Here is a 24,912-nt window from a genome sequence, read left to right as displayed (position 1 = left end):
AAGTAAATGCATGTAAAGTTTTCAAAACCTAACTGGACAATTGCTCTTTACCCTTTACTCTTTACTTCCCTAATCCCATTGTAGGTAGCGATTAGTGGGCCGCCTCTCCTAATGGTGTAGTGAGTTAGAGCGTCCGCCCGAGAGCGGAAGGTCGCGGGTTCGATCCCCGACCGCCTCATACCAAAGACGTTAAAATATGGTACTTGTTGGTCCCTGCCTGGCGCTCGGCATTAATGGATACAACAAGGACTGGTCGGCTCGGATTAAGTATAATGTGTCTGAGTGGGGTATTCATGCTTCACTGCGGCCTGGTATCTCAGTGGGCTAGCACTATAAAACCAGCTTCAGTCTGGACTAGTACAAGCAGCCGCACATACACATACACATACACATACACACGCATGCAAGTCGTCATATCAGCGAAATATTCTCAAGCACGACGTTAAACCCAATTTCACCTCACCTCACCTGTAGGCATTAGTCCACACTTATTAAAACAGTCCACAGGTATTCCTATCGCTGTCCCAACAAACTTTGTAGCTGTTATTCCCTGTAGCTATTTTCCCTTGTAGGTATCACTAGAAATAACCGGTTACTTTGGGTTCCTTATAACCGTTGTTTACTGTGAGCGAGGGCAAATGTTTATTGGGAGACCGCTCGTTTAATTGCTATAAGGAAAATATACAATCAATTACAAATTTCCGAAGTGTATCAGACACACGCCGTCAAGTGTGAGAAAACTGGCATTTTGTTAAGAGCACGAATATAAGATTCCAGGGTGCGGTTAATAGAGTGAGTGAGTGAGTTGGGTTTTACGTCGCTATTAGCAATATTCCATCCAGATCATGTCAGGGGACACCAGAAATGGGCTTCACACATTGTAATTATATATAGGGTGAATTGAACATGGGCTTTAAGCGTGACGTGAGGGCGCTTGAGCCACTAGGCTACCCCATCGCCATTGCTCACCTGTGTTGGCACATTTTTAAATGTCGGAAAAGACAAGCCGTTAAAAACGTTGTTGTTGTTGGCATTGATTTTTTCTACGTTCATTATTGACAACACTTTATACTACAATAGTACAGGCATGTTTAGCTCTCATACTATATAGTTATGTACCAAAGTATTCAGTTACCACACTTAGCTTTTTCAATGTAGCCGTTGAGATTAGCATTCAAAATCGGTTTCGACCATTGTCAGATAATTTATGTCAAAATTTAGGATATCGCAAATATGAAACGAAATATGCCGATCTTCACTTTTTTGTAACTTACATTAAAACGTTGTTGTATTTTTAATATTAAAATGCAACTTGTCAATCTCAAAAATATGTTTTGGACAACAAATCAGCCGTCCTTTGCCAGAAGTTGTTATGTAACGCCAATTTCAGTAATGGATAGTGAACTTGAGACTGACATGACTTACTTTGGACTTGAGACTGACATGACGTACTTTGACTTGAGACTGACATGACGTACTTTGACTTGAGACTGACATGACGTACTTTGGACTTGAGATTGACATGACGTACTTTGACTTGAGACTGACATGACGTACTTTGGACTTGAGATTGACATGACGTACTTTGACTTGAGATTGACATGACGAACTTTGACTTGAGATTGAAATGACGTACTTTGACTTGAGACTGACATGACTTACTTTGACTTGAGACTGACATGACGTACTCTGGACTTGAGATTGACATGACGTACTTTGGACTTGAGATTGACATGACGTACTTTGACTTGAGACTGACATGACTTACTTTGGACTTGAGACTGACATGACGTACTTTGACTTGAGATTGACATGACGTACTTTGGACTTGAGACTGACATGACGTACTTTGACTTGAGACTGACACTGACGTACTCTGGACTTGAGACTGACATGACGTACTTTGGACTTGAGATTGACATGACGTACTTTGGGCTTGAGACTGACATGACGTACTTTTGACTTGAGATTGACATGACGTACTTTGACTTGAGATTGACATGACGTACTTTGGACTTGAGATTGACATGACGTACTTTGACTTGAGATTGACATGACGAACTTTGACTTGAGATTGACATGACGTACTTTGACTTGAGACTGACATGACGTACTTTGACTTGAGACTGACATGACGTACTTTGACTTGAGATTGACATGACGTACTTTGGACTTGAGACTGACATGACGTACTTTGACTTGAGACTGACATGACGTACTCTGGACTTGAGATTGAAATGACGTACTTTGGACTTGAGATTGACATGACGTACTTTGGGCTTGAGACTGACATGACGTACTTTTGACTTGAGATTGACATGACGTACTTTGACTTGAGATTGACATGACGTATTTTGGACTTGAGATTGACATGACGTACCTCGGACTTGAGACTGACATGACGTACTTTGACTTGAGATTGACATGACGTACTTTGACTTGAGACTGACATGACGTACTTTGACTTGAGATTGACATGACGTACTCTGGACTTGAGATTGACATGACGTACTTTGGACTTGAGATTGACATGACGTACTTTGACTTGAGATTGACATGACGAACTTTGACTTGAGACTGACATGACGTACTTTGACTTGAGACTGACATGACGTACTCTTGACTTGAGACTGACATGACGTACTTTGACTTGAGACTGACATGACGTACTCTGGACTTGAGATTGACATGACGTACTTTGGACTTGAGATTGACATGACGTACCTCGGACTTGAGACTGACATGACGTACTTTGGACTTGAGATTGACATGACTTACTTTGGACTGGTTCCCATTGTTTTACCAGGTGACCTCTACTTGTACAAACAGTGTTTGTGATTACAGACTGAGTGCTTCAAGTTGTGTTACTTCCTGGCCCACCAAGCACACACCCCGCAAATAACGTTATCAATAGTACGTAACGGTACAGAAACAGGACGACACGACCTTGTAATATTGCTGTGTAGTCAGTCCTATCATTTCAGTCCCTGCAATAGATTCTGTGGATTGTTGAGGAAGTTTTTGTGTAGTTCTACTTCCCTGTCCTGAGATCCGTCCGTGACAGGTGACTGCCGGTGTGTTTACAAACGTTCATTAGCCTGTATTCAGTTGTCGTGGTTATGACGAGGTATTCGCTTAAAAAACTATAATGAATGTTTCTCAGAAAGGTAGATAACGATGGGTAACCTATTGGCTAAAGTGTTCGGTCCTTACGTAGAAGACCCGGGTTCAATTCCCCTTATGGATAAAATGTTTGAAGCCCATTTCTGGTGTCCCCCGTCGTGATATTGCTGGAATATTGCAAAAGGCGACGTAAAACCTCAGTCACTCTGTCTAGTAAAGGGGCAACCTGTCCGGTATACTAAAATAACACAGGAATTCAAAATTAATGTATTTACATTACAATACGATACGAAACTATAAGAAACCGATAACAAACGATACGATACGATGCAAAACGATAAGAAACGACCCGGTGCGATACGATACGATGAGATGAGATGCGATATTTGTGACAACAAGGAAGTATACCACTGGCTGAAGAACATGCGTTGTCAAAACTAAGATTAAGAGAAACAGGATCTTCTGTTGACAATCAGGACAATGCGTCACGGCGGATTCATGTTGATATCGGTTACATTACCGCATGAATCTTATTACCAATCAATCTTTATTCACTCAGAGTTACCGCCAACAGCTGTACAGGCGTTACATAGAACAAACATAATATTTACAACAAGATGGCAAAGATTTTGTTTTTTAAATGTGACCAATTCTTAATAATCTTGATACTCCCATTACACAGTTTCTTATAATTTACTAAAGATGGACATTGGTAATAACTTGTACGTTGAGTTGATAAAGTAGTACAATGAAATAGATAGTGGAATTCATCTCCGATAAGTCTTGAGTTACACTTAGTACATAATCTATCTTGACGAGGGATATTATAATATCGTCCCTTTTCTACTGATAAATTGTGGTTGCTTGTTCTAAAATATACTATTGGTTTAGAAACGTTTTCATTCAATAAAAGATATTGCTCAAAACATGGGGAATCCTTAATGATAGAATTGTTAGATCGAGTGTATTTTGAATCTTTTCTAACGTGCATTGATCTGTTTTTGACACTTCACTGCTCAGGTGTGTGAAACGACAACCCTTCACTTCAAATACCCTCGTCGGAGTCGTCGAATAGGTGAACAACGGTACTAAAACGACTTTATGATGTGGCAGGGTCATTGGTGAACATATATAACCTCATTTATGCATGTATGTCTGTGTGTGTGTGTGTGCGTGCGCGTGCCTGAGTGCGTTCGTGCGTGTTTGTATGTATGTATGTGTGTAGAGGGATGGGGATATGTATGTGTCTATCTATGCCACATGTATGTGAGTGTGCGTGCGTGAATAAGTGTAAATGGTGAATGGTTTCTCGACATACTTAGTAATATATTGTCTCCTAATGTTGATTACAGCCTAGTGGTTAAAGCGCAGATAAAACATGGGCACAATGAATTTCCGGTCCCCGCCGTGATATTGCTGGATATTGCTAAAAGCCTAAAACTAAACTCAGTCAGTGATTACAATTAGCAGATAAAACGAACATCCTTTATATGACCTGATCCCTTAGCGAACCATTCACAGTTTCTGACTATATGCGGTGTTATTATAACGACTAGTTTCAATTGAAACATCTAAATTGTGAATGAATTGCCCTAAACTGGCCAGAAACGTCATTAGCCAGATACCTTTCAGCATCAACACGTTATTTTAAATGTATACAATAACGTGGGTGAGTGAGTATGGTTGTACGCCACTATTAGCAATATCCAGCAATATCACAGAGGGGGGGGCATCAGAAATGTACCCATGTTTGGTATCGAACCTGGATCTTCAGCGTGACGAGCAAACGCTTTAACCACTAGCCTACTACATCGCCCTTCACCATAACGACATTTCGAATATTCAGTTACAGAGGAATGTTGCAAAGTATCAGACAACCTTAATTTGAACAGGTCGATAAACATATTTACATCTTGCCATTGGCAAACAAACCCAAAACCATGAGAAAATATAATCTGTTGTAATCATTGTTACTCATGCTGTGCCCCCACTACTGTGCCCCCACTACCGCCTCCGTGGTGTAGTGGTTAAAGCGTCCGCCCGGAGTGCGGAAGGTCGCGGGTTCGATCCCCGACCGCGTCATACCTGAAAAAACGTTAAAATATGGTACTTGTTGGTCCCTTCCTGGCGCTCGGCATTAATGGGTACAACAAGGACTGGTCGGCTCGGATTCAGTATAATGTGTCTGAGTGGGGTATTCATGCTTCACTGCGGCCTGGTATCTCAGTGGACAAGCACTATAAAACGAGCTTCAGTCTGGGCTAGTACAAGCAGCCGCACATACACATACACACGCATGCAAGTCGTCATATGAGCGAAATATTCTCAAGCACGACGTTAAACCCAATTCCACCACCACCACCAGAGCTGTTAGTATAATGTTAGCTTGGTATGGTAATGTATGATGTTGAAGTTGAAATAGTGAGTGAGTGAGTTTAGTTTTAAGCCGCACTCAGCAATATTCCAGCTATATGGCGGCGGTCTGTAAATAATCGAGTCTGGACCGGACAATTCAGTGATCAACAGCATGTGCATCGATCTGCGCAATTGGGAACCGATGTCATGTGTCAACCAAGCCAGCGAGCCTGACCACCCGATCCCGTTAGTCGCCTCTTACGACAAGCATGGGTTGCTGAAAGTTGATTCTAACCTGGACTTTCACGGGTGGGAAGTTGAAATAATCTACACCAACATTTGACAATATGTGTCACTTAACCAGCTGTAAATGTTTGGTTGGTTTGTTGTTTTACGCCGCACTCAGCAATATTCCAGTTATTTGGTGGCGGTCTGTAAATAATCGAATATGGACCGGCTTGACTCCTGAGAGTTTCTAGGACTTCAGTCCTGCCCCATAACTGAGTGAGTGAGTGAGTTCCGTTTTACGCCGCTTTTAGCAATATTCCAGCAATTTCACAGCGGGGGGACACCAAAAATGGGCTTCAAACATTGTACCTATGTGGGGAATCGAACCAGGGTGAGTGAGTGAGTGGGTTCATTTTCACGCCGCTTTTAGCAATATTCCAGCTTTTAGCAATATTCCAGCAATTTCACAGCGGGGGACACCAGAAATGGGCTTCACACATTGTACCCATGTGGGGAATCGAACCCGGGTCTTCTGCGTGAGGAGCGAACGCTTTAACCACTAGGCTACCCCACCGCCCCATTCAGTCATCATCTAGATATTATGTACAGTATGTGATTTTATCAGAGTGTGATGATGTGCCCCTGCACATCATAAAACGACATTGTGCTCATCTATATCTATATCGTAAAACTACACTCAGTCAGTCATCTGTATCAAGTTTATGAGAACATTTCTCGAGAAGCACCCAGACAGAATTTGTTTGATTCGGCCTCACGGTTTCCTGGTAGATATTCATAAACAGTAAATATATCAAATAAACTACGTTTGTCACGAACACGCTTATAACGAACTCACCGATAAACCGAAATGGTTTTAGGTGTTTTTGTTTGTACCGGTCGAAATGTGTACTGTGGACTACGGTTATATCGAACTGTAATTAGTGGTCACCTTGAGTTCGTTATAAGCGTAGTTCATTGTATACGGACCATATACAGCCCGGCACGGCAGTAGGCGACATAATGTTCTGGAATGGCTGTTTTGTTCGGTTTTGTTAGTGTGGGGCGCAGTGGTGTAGTGGTAAGGCGTCTGCCTATCATGCTGAAGGCCCGGGTTCGATCCCCGTTGGAGGCACCTAGGTTCGGGTTTCGAGGTGGGTACATTTGCGTAGCATCCTTGGACAAGATACTCCACATTGTCTAATATCGGGTCAATGTTGATGCGATGAATGTGTTGAGAGTCCATCACCACTTGCACTTCCTTATGACCATAGTTGTTTGTACAGTAATCGCTCTTGGAGGACGATTAATTAATGCATGACGTGAAATTTGCATGTGTACCATTTTCATTTTCAAACATAAGAAACAACGGATAGAAATAAACACCAACAACTGTGTGATGCAGTCTACGGTGATTTCTTGTCCTTGAGTATTTTAAGAATATATATAATACTGCGCAATTACCGTCGTTAGTATTCTCCGCCGCAGAACGCGCTTGTGTCGATAAGTGGGTCATTGCTCACGTACATAGATCCTTCAAATACACAAACCCCTTCCGAGAACTGTTCACTTCTGGGAAATGGGGGATTCCAGTTCGTTATCTCGCAGTTGAGAGTTCACCGTGTCCTCAATATTCAGGTTAGCATTGTTTTTAGACGCGAATACTCCTCTCTATCAGTAGTGTTTGTGTGTACAAAGGCACACACAAAACTGACGTAGGACAAAATGGTTGAGCTTGCTTTAATGCAATCTATAAATATCTTTTTATATTTGTATAATGTATTCGTCGCCGCATAATAAATTTCATAATTCTTTCGTTGCGAACATTACATTGCTAACAGTTGAAAGTGTTCGTCGCTTTTGTTCAAAGGTACATAAGGGGCGGTGGGGTAGCCTAGTGGTTAAAGCGTTGGCTCGTCACGCTGAAGACCCGAGTTCGAATCCCCACATGGGTAAAATGTGTGAAGCCCATTTCTGGTGTCCCCTCCGTGACGTTGCTGGAATATTGCTAAAAGCGGCGTAAAACCAAAACTCAGTCGGTCAGTCAGTCAGTCAAAGGTACATAATATATTGGCATAGGTGGTAGTTGGGCTTGCCTGCTTGAAGGTAATGTACAAAAAAGTAGTTTTTAATTTGTTTAATATGTATTCTTTGCCGTATGATGAATTTTATAACCCTTTTATTCCGATTATTACATTGCAGATACTTAGTTGTGCTCGTCAGTTTGTTCAAGATCACATACAACATTGACATAGACATTGTTTGGATTACTTGCTGGAAGGCAGTCTACAACATATTTTTTACATTTTTATTGTGTATTCGTTGCCATGTGATGGATTTCATAACAAAACATTGCTAAGGCTGGACTTACACTACGTCCGATTTTCTCTGCGTTGCGTCGGAAAAAACGCAAGCAGTACTTTTTTCATTTACAAAATACACTAGGTGCGAATATTGCATGCGTTGCGATCCGATGCGATTTAAATAAGTATGCCTCCTATTTTTGACGCAACGCAAATGAATTCGCATGAGGAATTCCCCTGATGATGTCATTCCAATAAGGTATTTCCCCAAAACGTTGAGAATCAGGTAAGGTTATTTCGATAAAAATACGCGATTCCAACTGCAGACAGGCTTTGGTTTGATGAGATATTATTTATAATGTTTTTTTTGCGCCTGTCTGTACATAACATATACTATAATATGACAAACATTTGAACAATTTCATTCTCAGAACAAGCAAAAAGACAGGAAAAAGAGGTATTATGCAAAAGATTTAAAGCCACTTCCAGATGCTTCCAAAAGTCTTGTGAAAAATATTTACCCAGATATTTCATGAGGCTTAATTTGGTTCACGTCAACAGAACCCTCAGTATTATAGCTAAGTTCCCCAGGGAAGTCAGTACTGCTCAAATTCTATGTGGAATTTGTAATGCCTGAGTGTATGAGAGAACAATGTTGGCATGAAGGTATAAATATTTTCTACTTACTTTTAGTTCAATGTTCCGAAAACACATCACAGATTGATGTTATTTAATTAGAACTGTTACGTTATATGTACCAATGTAGAAATTAAAGAGCTCTTAAACTCGATATATGTAGTTGTTACTTTTTAAGTAACGGTGAAAAACCCTGAACATACATTAAGGTGACAGCTAATCTTTCCGTGCTGCAACAGCAATTCTTGTGCGTTGTTTCGATATTATATGTTCCATTTTCGACAGTATTGCATAGAAGTGCTCTTTAGATAGCTTGAAATAGGTTTGAATTTTCATGATCCTCTTCTAAGTCCCTTATTAGACGATTACGGCTCAAGTAATATTGGTTGGTTTAAGCAGGATAATCTGCTAGTGTTGGGAATTGGTTAAAATCTCATAATTGATGATTGGTTCATTACAACCGATCAATCATCGAAAAATTGGTTAGCGTCATTTATGAAATTTGTTAATGCACATAAAGATGAGGAAATAAACATGTCGTTCTTTTGAGGCTTTTGGCAAAATTTCATATCTGACTAGTATGATGACTAGTATGTTAGGAACATAAATTTCTTGGAGCCTTTAAGATAAATTCAATCATGACTTGAAACGAGCTTGTAGTGCTTACAAAATGTAACAGACAAAACCAACCATGAGAAAAATATTGTTAATGAAAACAAGTGTTCCAATATTAGTTGTGTTCGATTATGAGAAATTATGATCGATTGCTTGGTCGTTTTGTCACTACGACCAATCTTCGATTATTTCAATTAATCGGACCACAACTATAATCTACAGCACGTCTTATAGTCTCCCTGGTTTAAGGGATGAACCCAACATCTCCGTGTTCTGTTCTCTTCCTCATGCACTGAAACTGCCAGAGATGCTAGGATGTCTTACTCCATCTGTTCTTCTTCCTCCTCCTCATCTATGTAGCATAAAAGCAACCTTTGATGTCATGACAGAGTCAAAACGCACTGGCTTATATCGCAGATGATCGCACCTAGTGTATTGGAAAAAACACACTCGGTAACGCATGCGTCAAAAAATGCTGACGTAGTGTAAATCCAGCCTTACAAACATCAGCTGCGAATGGATTTTTGCTGAAACAGTCATGTGTCCTTTTTCCATACCCATATTAATTCTCAAAGTATTGCTGTGATTATGATATTCATGTGTCCATATTTCCCCAGAAATACCCAGAATGCATCAGCAACATATGGTTAATTGAACTACGCACACATGAAATATTATTTACGAGGTCACGTGACCGTCGCCATGTCGCTCCCCGGCTGTCTAAGGTAAATTGATTGGCGTTTCAAATTTTAATAATTACATTCTGTCAACAACAAATCAACTCATTGGTTGTATCAATGTTTCAGAGTGATAGTTTGCTTGCGTATTTGTTGTCTCCGATTCAGCAAGGGTTAACACAAAAGAAGTCTGTCAGTGTAAATTATAGTATTTAGTTGTAGACCAGACAACCCATACGACGTGCTATATACGCTGACAGTCACCATGATATATATGTGTTTAAAGTTTGCTTTGCAGGTAATAATGCATAACACAAACACCATACAAATGACACAATACACGTTTCCAAGAAACAGACTTAGACTTGCAACCTTCTTACAATCCTTCCATTTTGCAGATTTCCGGAGAAGTATATGAATAGTTACTGTGACCATCACAAATATGTCCACATCACACGACGTCATCGGTCCGTCGGTGGCTATGTACAGTGAGCAAGTCGACAGTGGTCAATACGTGTAGCTGGCGGCCTGCTCGTGGTGCACCAGCTTGTTTGTTGTAGCAATGTTCCATGAATTTATACAACGTCGTTACATTTATATTTTCGCAAACAAGAAACGTTATTTACGGCGAAATCCAGTTCTGGATATGAGAGTATATCTTTAACAAATCTAGCACATAGCTTTACAAGAAATAAATAAACAATTCAGATGTTGGAAATAAAATACAGGTTTGCTGTAGCCTACAGTTTCAACATAATGTAACAGCCAGATTACATAAAGTTGTAATTTGCTTTTGTTTGTTTTTACAGAGAGGATGCTGACTAAAGAGAAAAATATTGCCACAGCTCGGGTACAGCCTATGGATGCTGACTAAAGAGAAAATATTGTCACAGCTCGGGTACAGCCGGGTACAGGATGCTGACTAAAGAGAAAATATTGCACAGCTCGGGTACAGCCTATGGATGCTGACTACAGAGAAAATATATTGCTGACTACAGCTCGGGTACAGCCTATAGATGCTGACTAAAAGAGAAAATATTGTCACAGCTCGGGTACAGCCTATAGATGCTGACTAAAGAGAAAATATTGCCACAGCTCGGGTACAGCCTATGGATGCTGACTACAGAGAAAATATTGCCACAGCTCGGGTACAGCCTATAGATGCTGACTAAAGAGAAAATATTGCCACAGCTCGGGTACAGCCTATGGATGCTGACTAAAGAGAAAATATTGTCACAGCTCGGGTACAGCCTACCCACATGGATGCTGACTAAAGAGAAAATATTGCCACAGCTCGGGTACAGCCGATGGATGCTGACTAAAGAGAAAATATTGCCACAGCTCGGGTACAGCCTATGGATGCTGACTAAAGAGAAAATATTGCCACAGCTCGGGTACAGCCTACAGCCTATAGATGCTGACTAAAGAGAAAATATTGCCGGCACAGCTCGAGAAAATATTGCCACACAGCCTATGGATTCTCAACTCTGTACAAGATTTTATTCTTTGTGGTGGACTGTGTGATTCTGTTTGGTTTGTAAGACCACATACAGCAATATTCCAGCTATATAACTGGTCTGTGGCAGTCAAGTGAATTGTTGACATGATGAGCAATTGGGATCTGACGAATGACGTCACTCAACCAAGTCAGCGAGCCTGACCACACGATCCCGTTAGTCGTCTGATACGAAAAACAATTGTAACCCGGATCTTCACAGGTAGCCTATAGACCAGCAATAGGATGATGGTTGCAAATGATGGTCTGCTTGGGTGCAGTGGCTTGCCATCTGTGGGTCATCGAAGATCAGCTTCACAGGCCATGCTATCTGGGTGGTCCTAGAGGTCACTTCTAGGTAAACATAGAATATTGTCTTCAGTGTTCGAATCGGAACTGTTGTAACATACCGTTGGCGCAATGCACAAACCTTCAAGGTGTAGTACATACAGTACTCTTATATGTCGCGATGTGTAGGATATGGACTCGTAATCCGGCGAATCGGAACTACAGGGGTTAAACATTACATTTAGGGTACTGTTCTGTGTTCTGACTTCGGCTAGTATAAAATCTGGGATATATATCAGTGGTCCTTGTGCCCACACCGACTCCTTCAGCTGTAACAAACAAACAATCACTCACTCACTCACTCAGTATTATTTCAGTGGGGGTGTGAACACAACTGAATTGGTGAAAAGCGCGTTTGGCAGTGTTGAGTGTATTAAGTGTCTGAAATTGTCACATTTCACCCACATTGCCTTTTTCAGTTCTTCAGGAGCATGTCAGTACCTTGCCATAACAACTGGGTACAAGTAAACAGTGGTGAGTTTAGAGTACAGAGGCTATGTCGTCAGCACCGCCAGCCATATGACGTCACGGCGCCAGCTATGACGTCAGGCCCCGACGACCAACCTTGCCGCGTGCCAGCTGTAGTGAGAAAGAAAGACGTTTATTCTTTGAGTCCTGTACGGCGGGCGCGCGCCTTGTGTCGTTTTTATACTTTGAAGTTTTTGTATTTTGATCTCAATCTTTCTGCTGTCAATATTTTGACATAATGTAATTCTTCTGGCATACGGAGTTTGATGTTGAATTATGTAGTGTTTAGGCCAGAACAAAATACGTTGTGATGACTATGGATCCGCTCAAAAACATCTGATTGCTGTTATTGCTAAAGCATCCCTTACCCTTGTTGGTATAAAAACCGTTGTCATTCTGATATTTTTTTCCCAAGCCCTGTATGTCAAGCTTACGAAATGTAACTACATATGAAAACAAGCCCTGTATGTCTGTGCAGACAGTGTCCATATTGTGTATCCACAGCCCACACATGTCAGTCCATATAGAAGCACAGGTCTGCAGCAGTAATGACACAGGATACACAATTTATCACGGCCTCAGTCCCAGCGTTATGTCTACTGAACTACTACAGGTTCGTATTATGACAAAAACACTGAAGAAAATACTTGAAACAGATAACTATTACACTTATCCTTATGAACTGGTATAGGCAAAGATCGTATTGGAATAAAAAGGAAAACTCCACAAGCATTTTGATGCTGCAGAAAGTCTGAAGTGGATGTTTTTAAGAACATTGATATAAAGTTGCACATTTTTTTCTTTGGTCAATTTTTGTCGGTACTGTCGTATTTCGGAGCAGTGTTATTGTTTAGCCATCCCAGATTGGGTTGGGGTTAGAGTTTCAGTGTGGGGAAAGTCTGGCGTTTCGGCTAGGGCAACTCACCAGTCAAACTGCATATTGTAAGTTATAGAAAGGGGTATTGTATGGCCACAATGTGCACCCTGCGTTATTACTCAAAATGGGAATGCATTGGCCACAATGGATGACATCAGTAATTTAGTCAAATGGATATCTATTTGATCTGTTTCTACAAATTAAGGTTGCCATAGATATTTGGGCTTGTCACTGTGTCAAATGACATCAACAGTGTTACATTTAACAGTTAAATGTAAATGAAACAAAATACTTGATGAGTCCATGTTACATGAAAAACAAGTGTTTTCTTTTGCCATGCAGTGGAATGTTTCACTGAATTACCCCCAAAATTCCACTCACTCACTCACTCACTCACTCACCCACCCACTTACTCACTCACTCACTCACCCAATCACTCACTCACGCACTTCATATCAATATATCGTAGAACAAAGCCCTACTTGCACATCCGAAGTACACGCTACCTTCAGTTTAGCCAAGTGAAGGGAGCACAATCCTTCCTGTCGAATGAGAGTCTTTAACGTTGAAAGGGGTCCCGCTCTAAAAACACCATCATTATTTCATGAGGGAATAGGGCACATTGTCCCACCCAAGTCATATCCCCTAACTATAAATAGACACAACAACTCCCCAAAACAAGGCTGATTCCTTTGCCATCAGGAACACGTCGATTCACGTTCGAATCGTGCCACAATAGGCTAAATGTTTGTCATAGTATGTTATATCGTGTTTGCTTGGCCCTAATGGACCGTGACTAACATATGTTTAAACCACAACAGTTTGGTTAACACGACTGACCATGTTAGAATGAGTAATTCCGTGATGAATAACCCCCTGTTTCTAGACAGGTTACCTGAAATTCGAGCAGATAGCACGCCACTGTTTGCCGCCTCAGGACCAATTAAGGCCTGTGAGTTCAAGTACAGAGGTAGTGACGTCATCATCGCTGGTTCTGACGTCACAGATTTCCAGACGTCTGCTGTCCGTCCAAGAAGAAGACTTGACCATAAGCTCGGTTCTCGGGTAGAGGAAGGGAGGATTGGATGAGTGAAGGGCGCCGAAAGAGAAATGGAGAGACACTAGCATTTGTGGGGTGTCCTATTTTTGTATTGTTTGCAATACAATATATAAGTTAATATGAAATCAATCAATCATTACTGAAAGCTTGAATCAAGCCAAGCTAAATACTTAAGAAGATATATGTACTATAATATTTTACAGCAGGATAGCACTTCTTGCTGCACTGCTCATGTCAGCAGACAGCTAATTTGTGAGGGTATGGCGATATCAGGTGATCAGATATACAATACCGTGATACAGTACCGAAACTTAAACCACACATCCCCATTTTCCCCAACCCCCCAACCAACCAATCATCTTTGTGAAGTCGACTGGTGCACATGGAAGCGCGTCGAACTCCCATCCTGAATGTCCTGGGTTCGACACGCTCATGTTCTTGAAATTATTGCTTTGTAGACACACTAATCCACAGTGAAAACTACTCCTATACCTTCTATATAAACAAGATATGAGCATAGTTCATATAAAACTAAAGCCGTGAAAATCATCTCGTACTTTGGATCAGGTTTGGAGCCACGTCGTGAAAATGATCATTAGTTTTTGTGAACGGCTGCTTTTCCGAAATTTGTAGGCCGCTTCAGTTAGTTAGTTAGTTAGCACTGCCTCTGTTAACGTGGAGGTGTTCAAAAGGAGGAAATAAGAGACACAATCAACCGGGTTCGAACCTGCCCACCACACGTTATTAAGACCAAAGGGAAGGATAACTTTAAATGTATGAACAACTGGTTTATTACAGTGGGAGCCACGTTTCAGTGTAGCTTCTAACACAAGCAAGTGTCAGCACCTACACCGAACGCTCGTTAATTGCTATCCTTTCTTCGTGCCCCAACATGTAAATGCCTCTCAAAGACGTTTGTTTAGGACGCCACGCCACGCCACGCCACGCCACGCCACGCCACGCCACGCCACGCCACGCCACGCCACGCCACGCCACGCCACGCCACGCCACGCCACGCCACGCCACGCCACGCCACGCCACGCCACGGTATGTATGTATGTATGTATGGATGGTGGATGCATGGATGCATACTAGTAGTCGATAGCAAGAATCAGCACGGCACGGCACGGCACGGCACGGCACGGCACGGCACGGCACGGCACGGCACGGCACGGCACGGCACGGCACGGCACGGCACGGCACGGCACGGCACGGCACGGCACTTTTCCCTGTACCTGTGACATATAGGGACGAAACTAACATTGCAGCAATTCCAAAAGTTCCTGGGTCGATCCCGCCTTCAACATTGTTTTCTACAATATTTGTTCACGACGCCTTAATTAGACCTTCCTCTATACAGAGAACTTGAACCTATGACTAATAGAAAGAACTCACGGAAAACATGAAGACATTTTGCCAATTTGAGGAAAAAACACCTTTTGACTGACTGAGTTTTACGCCGCTTTTAGCAATAAACATCACCGCGGGGAACACCAGAAATGGGCTTCACACATTGTACCCATGTGGCGATTCGAACCTGTTGTACTGTCCGCTGTTTGTTGTTTTACTGGCTTCAGTGGCTATCGCAGTGTGTGTATCATGTCCAATCCTGTAAAACAGTAGACACGGTCACACGCACAGCCAGTCCGACTTCCAAACAGTTGATTACTGGATTGTCTGGTCCAGACCGCCACGACATAGTCGGGATGTTGCTGAGTGCGGCGTTAAGCAACACGCCACCACAACCAATAATTACAACAATGACATCATCATCAACAACAACAACAACAACAGCAACAACAACAACAACAACAACAAGTTAAGCCCATGTGATGGGCGTTTTTCCCAACACAGCATTTATGAACGTGTTTCAAGCCCGTATTGTGGGCTGATAAACTTGGCCGAAAATGGCGCCGACTACATTGGTATGCAACAGATCAACCTTCTGGGGCTGGATATCAATACATTATCAAGATATCTTATTATCAATACTATTATCACATCAAATACACAACATTCAGCTGCAATATATCAGACAATCTATGAATGATACTGTGTGTAGGGTGTCCAACACTGTGCAACATTATCCAGAGCAAAACGACCCTTCAGCCTTCCTTCCCAGCCCAAACGATATGGGATTTATTGCCCCCCACCAATTAGTGCATGGTTACATCCTTGGGAGACTTCCGCAACTTCCTGTTTCATTGTTACCACTCTCTTCTGTGTAACACCCGGTGTCGCGCTGTTGGTCATGTCAACTGTAATGTTCGGCATGTTATACAGATAACTTCCACTGTATACTTTCGTGATTTTCATGCAAACATTATGATGATATGAAACGATTAATTCACGCGTTGTAGACATCATTGTTTATATAGTACAAAAGGTTACCTGGGAAATGGCAAAGCATGTTTAGATATAACATAAAATAGTTTTTAAAATATTATTTACATTCAAGTATGTGTTTGCTCTGTGGTATTGTTTTTTTCAGTCAGCAGTATAGGTGTTTGTGGTTCAGACACTTTTGTTCATTTACAGAACGTGGAATAACAGTCAGTGTGGTAGTCAGTGTGACGTCACAAATGTGGCACTGCATGCGTAACGGTATGGGCACTACCGCTAGTGAGATTATCATCTATGCAATATCCAAAGGGCAGGGAAACAATCCTGTATACACAGTCCTGTAATTACGTCTGCACAATTTCACAGATGTTCAAGTTAAATCCTGGACTAAGGTATCAAGGACTCAAGCTGTTAGTCACACCTTTCAGTAAGACAAAGCTAGGTATACACTGTTGAATAATTGCTTTGATTTATTTATATTATGAAGTAAACATGTCATCACATATAACTGACTCATCAAATTAGGCTCGTTAGAGATCTAGCCCAGGGTAAGCATCCAAGTATATAGTAAATGTGCCAACAAGATTAGTGCCAGTTGAAATAGGATTAACAGGATTAAGTACTCGCCACTGTCTGGTCATATAGGACACACCCCATTCTGTATTTTCTGTATTTCATTGGCTATTATAGGGCACGCCCACTTTTGTATCAGTCAACCAATCTTAATCTCTGTATAGTTTCAATTGTAGATAAATAGTTTGAAAACCAAATGTTTGTAAGTAGGGTTTAGACTCCCAACACAGGTGAGCTATAGCCCTCAGCCCAGAGGTTTGTATGGACTCTCTGTGGCCACCCCATGTTGTTTTTGTTCTTGTTAATAAAACTGTGATTAGCTTCTTGTGACTTCGGACTCTTTGCTGAGTAAATTCCCCCAAGCAGACCAGCACGACAGTTAGATAAGGGGTTTCACCGGAACCCTCATTGGGACTCAAGACCCTTATCATAATAAATTGCTCTGGCTAATATTCCCAAAGAAGTTTGTGCCACAAAGCCTGGAGGGTGAGTTCTCTGATGTATATTATTCACTTGTTGTGTTTATAAAGGCGCATTAAACCCTTTTTAGTAAGTATATTTATATATTCTGCATAACTTAAACATTTCTCATGTGGAATGTATATTAATGAACAATTTAAATACTGGATTGTACAACTCAGTTTGGTTTCTTAAATTTAGGAATATTCCGTAATGATACACCATGCTCAGTAGCATTCTTTGGATTAATTATTAATTCATACATTTTAAAACACACTGCAGTTAGTGATCATTGTTCATTGCTCTGATCAATAATGGAGTTACTTGTTTTCATTCCATAGGGCCACAGACCTGCTGCTGAACCGATGCCACACAGCCTGGTACCCTGGGCAATACATCTTCACATCTAAATTTGCCAGAAAACGTACGTAATCAATGGTGTTGGTTACTATGGTTTCAGAGCATTAATACATCTAGAGCAATGCCGGATTATCTTTGTTTATTTGGCTGCTAGTTAGTTGAACTCATTGTGTTGGATGTTGTTGCAGACACTGACTGAGATGACAGTACCGCCGCTGACACAACCTCCGGACACAGCTCTTCTCAGACCCTGACAGAGATGACAGTACCGTCACTGACACAACCTCCGGACACACCTCTTCACAGACCCTGACAGAGATGACAGTGCCGCCACTGACACAACCTCCGGACACAGCTCTTCACAGCCATGAGATGGAAGATTGTGCAGGGTAGGTGATTTTATATATCTTCTCACTGTGCCCAATAGTATTACACATGTGGTGTACAGTATTTACTGCATTATGCATACCCTCTCCGACTGTATGCTACAAGGGATGTGAGGGCGTGAGAATGTGTCCTCTGCCTTCCGGTACCAACAGAGGGGTTTGAATGGCGCTGTGGAGACGTCTGATTTCAGTAAGAGTGGTGACATAGGGGAACCCATAGAGAGAGCATGTATTTGCTTGCAGATCATAGAGAGAGTGTGGATTTGCTTGCAGATCATAGAGAGAGCATGTATTTGCTTGCAGATCATAGAGAGAGCATGTGTTTGCTTGCAGATCATAGAGAGAGCATGTATTTGCTTGCAGATCATAGAGAGAGTGTGTATTTGCTTGCAGATCATAGAGAGAGCATGTATTTGCTTGCAGATCATAGAGAGAGCATGTGTTTGCTTGCAGATCATAGAGAGAGCATGTATTTGCTTGCAGATCATAGAGAGAGCATGTATTTGTTTGCAGATCATAGAGAGAGTGTGTATTTGCTTGCAGATCATAGAGAGAGCATGTATTTTCTTGCAGATCATAGAGAGAGCATGTATTTGCTTGCAGATCATAGAGAGAGCATGTATTTGCTTGCAGATCATAGAGAGAGCATGTATTTGCTTGCAGATCATAGAGAGAGCATGTATTTGCTTGCAGATCATAGAGAGAGCATGTATTTGCTTGCAGATCATAGAGAGCATGTATTTGCTTGCAGGGCATGTCATTGAAGGTGTTGTATGAAGGTGTCAAAGCAGCTGGACTCAAGGTTGACGATGCTGTTGGTGGTGTGTGTGGAGTCTAGGTCGTCAGTCCTGGTTTGTAACTTGTTGCGCGTGATGTCAAGGGCTTCTGGTAGAGGGATGTTGGTGAAGAAGTCGATGACGTCATAGCTGACCATGGTGTCTGTGAGACAAGCGTCTGTTAGTAGGTTAACCAATTCGCTGATGTGGAAAGATCCATATTTGTATAAGGGGGCTGAGCGTCGGGAAAGGATCTGGGTGGTTTTGTGGAAAACAGATCCTCTGTAGCAGACAAGCATTTTAGCTTTGGGTGGGTTCTTGTGTATCTTCATTATGGCCGTATCTCCAGCTTATGTTGCTGGATGAAGATGGCATCATTTCTGTTTCTTCCCTGGTGAAGGGTATTCCCTGATTTTAGGGTATTCTTGAGTTGAGGTGCTAGTTTGTCAGTGGGGTCTTTCTGGATGGTCAGGTGGGTGGTCTTGTCGGGGAGGATATTGTAGGTGATATTGTAGGAGAGGGTATTGTAGGTGATATTGTAGGAGAGGATATTGTAGGTGATATTGTAGGAGAGGGTGTTGTAGGTGGTGTTGTAGGAGAGGGTCTTGTAGGTGGTGTTGTAGGAGAGGGTCTTGTAGGTGGTGTTGTAGGAGAGGGTCTTGTAGGTGGTGTTCTAGGAGAGGGTGTTGTAGGTGGCGTTGTAGGTGTTGGTGTAGGAGAGGGTCTTGTAGGTGGTCTTGTAGGTGGTGGTGTAGGTGAGGGTCTTGTAGGTGGTGTTGTAGGTGGAGTTGTAGGAGAGGTCTTGTAGGTGGTGTTGTAGGTGGTGTTGTAGGAGAGGGTCTTGTAGGTGGTTTTGTTGGTGAGGGTCTTGTAGCCGGTGTTGTAGGTGGTGTTGTAGGTGGTGGTGTAGGAGAGGGTGTTGTAGGTGGTGTTGTAGGTGGTTGTAGGAGTGGGTGTTGTAGGAGAGGTCTTGTAGGTGGTGTTGTAGGAGAGGAGTTGTAGGTGGTGTTGTAGGAGAGGGTGTTGTAGGTGGTGTTGTAGGTGGTGTTGTGGAGAGTGGTGTTGTAGGTGAGTCTTTTGTAGGTGTCTTGTAGGAGAGGGTCTTGTAGGTGTGTTGTTGGTGAGGAGTGTTGTAGGTGGTGTTGTAGGAGAGTGGTGTTGTAGGTGAGTGTGTTGTAGGTGGTTTGTAGGAGGGTGTTGTAGGTGGTGTTGTAGGAGAGGGTCTTGTAGGTGTTGTAGGTGGTGTTGTAGGAGAGGGTCTTGTAGGTGGTGTTGTAGGAGAGGGTGTGTTGTAGGTGGTGTGTGTAGGGTTTGTAGGTGGTGTTGTAGGAGAGGGTCTTGTAGGTGGTGTTGTAGGAGAGGGTGTTGTAGGTGGTGTTGTAGGAGAGGGTGTGTAGGTGGTCTTAGGAGAGGGTCTTGTAGGTGAGGTGTTGTAGGAGAGTCTTGTAGGTGAGTGTTGTAGGAGAGGGTCTTGTAGGTGGTGTTGTAGGAGTGGTGTTGTAGGAGGTGGTGTTGTAGGTGAGGGTGTTGTAGGAGAAGGTCTTGTAGGTGGTGTTGTAGGTGGTGTTGTAGGAGAGGGTCTTGTAGGTGGTTTTGTTGGTGAGGGTCTTGTAGCCGGTGTTGTAGGTGGTGTTGTAGGTGGTGGTGTAGGAGAGGGTCTTGTAGGTGGTGTTGTAGGAGAGGGTCTTGTAGGTGGTGTGTTGTAGGTGGTGTTGTAGGAGAGAGGGGTGTTGTAGGTGGTGTTGTAGGTGAGGGTCTTGTAGCTGGTGTTGTAGGTGGTTGTAGGTGGTGGTGTAGGAGAGGGTCTTGTAGGTGGTGTTGTAGGAGAGGGTCTTGTAGGTGGTGTTGTAGGAGAGGGTCTTGTAGGTGGTGTTGTAGGAGAGGGTCTTGTAGGTGGTGTTGTAGGTAGAGGGTGTTGTAGGTGGGGGTCTTGTAGGTGGTGTTGTAGGAGAGGGTCTTGTAGGTGGTGTTGTAGGTGGGTGTTGTAGGTGAGGGTCTTGTAGGTGGTGTTGTAGGAGAGGGTCTTGTAGGTGGTGTTGTAGGTGGTGTTGTAGGAGAGGGTCTTGTAGGTGGTGTTGTAGGAGAGGGTCTTGTAGGTGGTGTTGTAGGAGGTGTTGTAGGTGGTCTTGTAGGTGGTGTTGTAGGAGAGGGTCTTGTAGGTGGTGTTGTAGGTGAGGGAGATGGTCTTGTAGGTGGTGTTGTAGGAGAGGGTCTTGTAGGTGGTGTTGTAGGTGGTGTTGTAGGAGAGGGTCTTGTAGGTGGTGTTTGTAGGAGAGGGTCTTGTGGGAGGGTGTAGGTGGTGTTGTAGGAGAGGGGTCTTGTAGGTGGTGTTGTAGGTGGTGTTGTAGGAGAGGGTCTTGTAGGTGGTGTTGTAGGTGTGTTGTAGGAGGGTCTTGTAGGTGGTGTTGTAGGAGAGGGTCTTGTAGGTGGTGTTGTAGGAGAGGGTCTTGTAGGTGGTGTTGTAGGAGAGGGTCTTGTAGGTGGTGTTGTAGGAGAGGGTCTTGTAGGTGGTGTTGTAGGAGGGTCTTGTAGGTGGTGTTGTAGGAGAGGGTCTTGTAGGTGGTGTTGTAGGAGGTGTTGTATTGTTGTAGGTGGTGTTGTAGGAGAGGGTCTTGTAGGTGGTGTTGTAGGAGAGGGTCTTGTAGGTGGTGTTGTAGGAGAGGTGTTGTAGGTGGGTGTTAGGTGGTGGTAGAGTTAGGAGAGGGTGTTGTAGGTGTTGTAGGTGGTGTTGTAGGAGAGGTCTTGTAGGTGGTGTTGTAGGTGAGTGTTGTAGGAGAGGGTCTGTTGTAGGTGGTGTTGTAGGAGAGGAGGGTCTTGTAGGTGGTGTTGTAGGAGTCTTGTAGGTGGTGTTGTAGGAGAGGGTCTTGTAGGTGGTGTTGTAGGAGAGGGTCTTGTAGGTGGTGTTGTAGGAGAGGGTCTTGTAGTGGTGTAGGGAGAGGGTCTTGTAGGTGGTGTTGTAGGAGAGGGTTTGTAGGTAGTGTTGTAGTAGAGAGGTCTTGTAGGTAGTGTTATTGTAGGAGGAGAGGGTCTTGTAGGTGGTGTTGTAGGAGAGGGTCTTGTAGGTGGTGTTGTAGGAGAGGGTCTTGTAGGGGTGTAGGTGGTGTTGTAGGAGAGGGTCTTGTAGAGTGGTTGTAGGTGGTGTTGTAGGTAGGGGTCTTGTAGGAGTGGTGTTGTAGGTGGTGGTGTAGTAGGTGGTGTTGTAGGAGAGGTGTTGTGTTGTAGGTGGTGTTGTAGGAGGTCTTGTAGGTGGTGGTTGTAGGAGAGGGTCTTGTAGGTGTAGGAGAGGGTGTTGTAGGTGGTGGTGTAGGGAGAGGGTCTTGTAGGTAGGTGTTGTAGGAGAGAGGTCTTGTAGGAGGTGTTGTAGGTGGTGTTGTAGGAGGGGTCTTGTAGGTGGTTGGTGGTGTTGTAGGTGGTGTTGTAGGAGAGGGTGGGTGTTGTAGGAGAGGTCTTGTAGGTGTAGTTGTTGTAGGTGAGGGTGTTGTAGGTGGTGTGGTGTTGTAGGAGAGTGGTGTTGTAGGAGAGAGTGTTGTAGGAGAGGTCTTGGTGTTGTAGGAGAGGGTCTTGGAGAGGGTGTTGTAGGTGAGTCTTGTAGGAGAGTAGTAGTGAGGGTTTGTAGGTGGTGTTGTAGGTGGTGTTGTAGGAGAGGGTGTTGTAGGTGAGTGTTGTAGGTGTTAGGAGAGGGTGTTGTAGGTGGTGTTGTAGGAGAGGGTTATGTAGTAGGAGAGGGTGTTGTAGGTGGTGTTGTAGGAGAGGGTCTTGTAGGTGGTGTTGTAGGAGAGGATGTTGTAGGTGGTGTTGTGGGAGAAGGTGTTGTAGGTGGTGTTGTAAGAGAAGGTGTTGTAGGTGGTGTTGTAGGAGAGGGTGTTGTAGGAGGTGTGTTGGAGGTGGGTGTTGTAGGAGAGGGTGTTGTAGGAGAGGGTGTTGTGGGAGAGGGTGTTCTAGGAGGTGGTGTTGTAGGAGAGGGCGTTGTAGGTGGTGTTGTAGGAGAGGGTGTTGTAGGAGATGGTGTTGTAGGAGAGGGTGTTGTTGCCGAGTTGGAGTAGGCCTGGGGAGTTGCTGACTACATGCCTTTGTCAGCTTCTGTGATGGTAATGTCTTAGTCTATCTGAAGTTAGGTGATTGCTAATGTCTCTTTGATGGTCGGGTGTTGGCACGGTTTGGTTTGGGGTCTTTCTCGATAGTTTCAGTAATGATTTACCAATGAAGCAGTAAGAATATTGTTATTGTCTGAAACGTCATGTTCCTCATAATAAAGCAATTGACATCCATAATTCACACCTTTTATGTGCATTACCTAGAAGTGCTGTTCAAAGGGCAAGGGTTAGTTATGTCAGGGCCAGGGTAGGTTGCCACCAACTGTATCCTTAGCCCTTGGATCCCCTTTCTGATCCAACACCCCTTTCTGATCCTTAGGGTTAGCCCTTGTCCTTAGATCCCCTTAGGGTTAGGGTTATGTTATGTTATGGCCAGGGTAGGTTGCCACCAACTGTATGTATAAACACACAGGAAACCTGTGAGAACATAGAGCCAGGTAATGTGACATTTGTTTATCTAGTTATACTACAGATATGTTTTTCTGCAATACAGGAACAAATCAGATGGGGTAGGGGTGGTGGGTGTGGGGTACGATGGAATGGAATGGTTTCTTTTCATGTTTCCAAGCACAGATTTTCATCAATTTTCTATATTAGTGAGAACCAGTTGTATGTAATGCCAACGACATTATGTCATCTTCAAACCCTGGGGGTTTTACTGGCCAGTAACAACAAGCTTCTCTCACTGCCAGAAGAAATAGGAAAATTAGGAAAGCGCATGGACTTGTTAAGTACATAAAATGGCATATGTTTGGAAATATGACAACCTACATGCTTTCATTTGGACTGATGATACAAAATTATCCCCCAATCCCCCATATTTAGTAGGGAATAACTTTGTGGAAGATAACCTTGAACGTAGAGTACACAGCTCATTACCCTCTAATAGCTTTTGCACATATTTATAGCCATGGACAAAGGACATGTCACATCTCCCGGGCCAGGTTGGTTACCTTTGTTCCCTCAGGTGTATCAATGTTTGCAGAAACTTACGCGTGGAGCTGCCTACATTCACTAACATAATCTCCTTTACTGTGACCTGTGGTTCCCTCAGGTGTATCAATGTTCGCAGAAACTTACTCGTGGAGCTGCCTACATTCACTAACATAATCACCTTTACTGTGCCCAAGTGGGGAATGGTTTCTTCATATATCTTCTTGTGATTTCCACTGATCAATTATCCGCCATAACCAGTTCCTAATATTTTGTGTAATTTGTAGAAATTACTACTGAAAGTGTTGGAATTCTTTTTAAATGAAACTGTGAAGTTAGTTTCATATAATTAATCTGTGTTATTGTCCAAAATATTTTCAAATACTTATATAGCAAATGAATTATTTCATGTATTTGACATAAAATAACATTTTTCTCTTATACACTGTCTCATTCTAAGAAAACAGAAGTAGAAGTAATTCAGACTATGAAATGGTTCTATAACAAATGTACATATGTATTCATTTCTTTCAGAAATTTATACATTCAACCTCTGGGAACAGAGTGAGGGGTGGACCTCCAGAGAACATACACCCAGGAAGCTTATCGTAAACAGACTGTAGAACACATGGAGGCCCATGACCTCCCACCATCCCCCACCTCATCTCTCGCTAGCCTCCGACTCTGACAGTCATAGCTTGACCCTTCCGGTTCCCCCGCCCCTTTTGTTGACGGCCCTGGGAGATGAGTTTACCAGGGTTAGTTCCCTTAGTTATGAATCTAGTTGGAAATATAGATGTGTCAAG

The 24,912-nt window shown here is 43.0% G+C and overlaps 1 protein-coding gene and 1 long non-coding RNA gene across 2 annotated transcripts in view; one reads left to right on the top strand and one right to left on the bottom strand.

Annotated features, from left to right (window-relative positions):
• Positions 1–24,912, bottom strand: part of LOC124281027 (E3 ubiquitin-protein ligase TRIM33-like) — an 85,185-nt gene that overhangs the window by 36,796 nt on the left and 23,477 nt on the right. The window lies entirely within an intron of this gene.
• The window catches only part of LOC124281030, a 70,557-nt gene that overhangs the window by 35,714 nt on the left and 9,931 nt on the right, over positions 1–24,912 (top strand). Inside the window, exon 2 of the long non-coding RNA XR_006899825.1 lies at positions 14,093–14,100. This is a non-coding gene — a long non-coding RNA (uncharacterized LOC124281030). The remainder of the gene's footprint in view (positions 1–14,092; positions 14,101–24,912) is intronic.

Source organism: Haliotis rubra, unplaced genomic scaffold (assembly GCF_003918875.1).
Source record: "Haliotis rubra isolate DU_JTF1 unplaced genomic scaffold, ASM391887v1 Scf278, whole genome shotgun sequence".
Classification (NCBI taxonomy): domain Eukaryota; kingdom Metazoa; phylum Mollusca; class Gastropoda; order Lepetellida; family Haliotidae; genus Haliotis; species Haliotis rubra.
The sequence above is the reverse complement of the archived record's forward strand: the minus strand, read 5'-3'. Positions and strand labels throughout refer to the sequence as shown.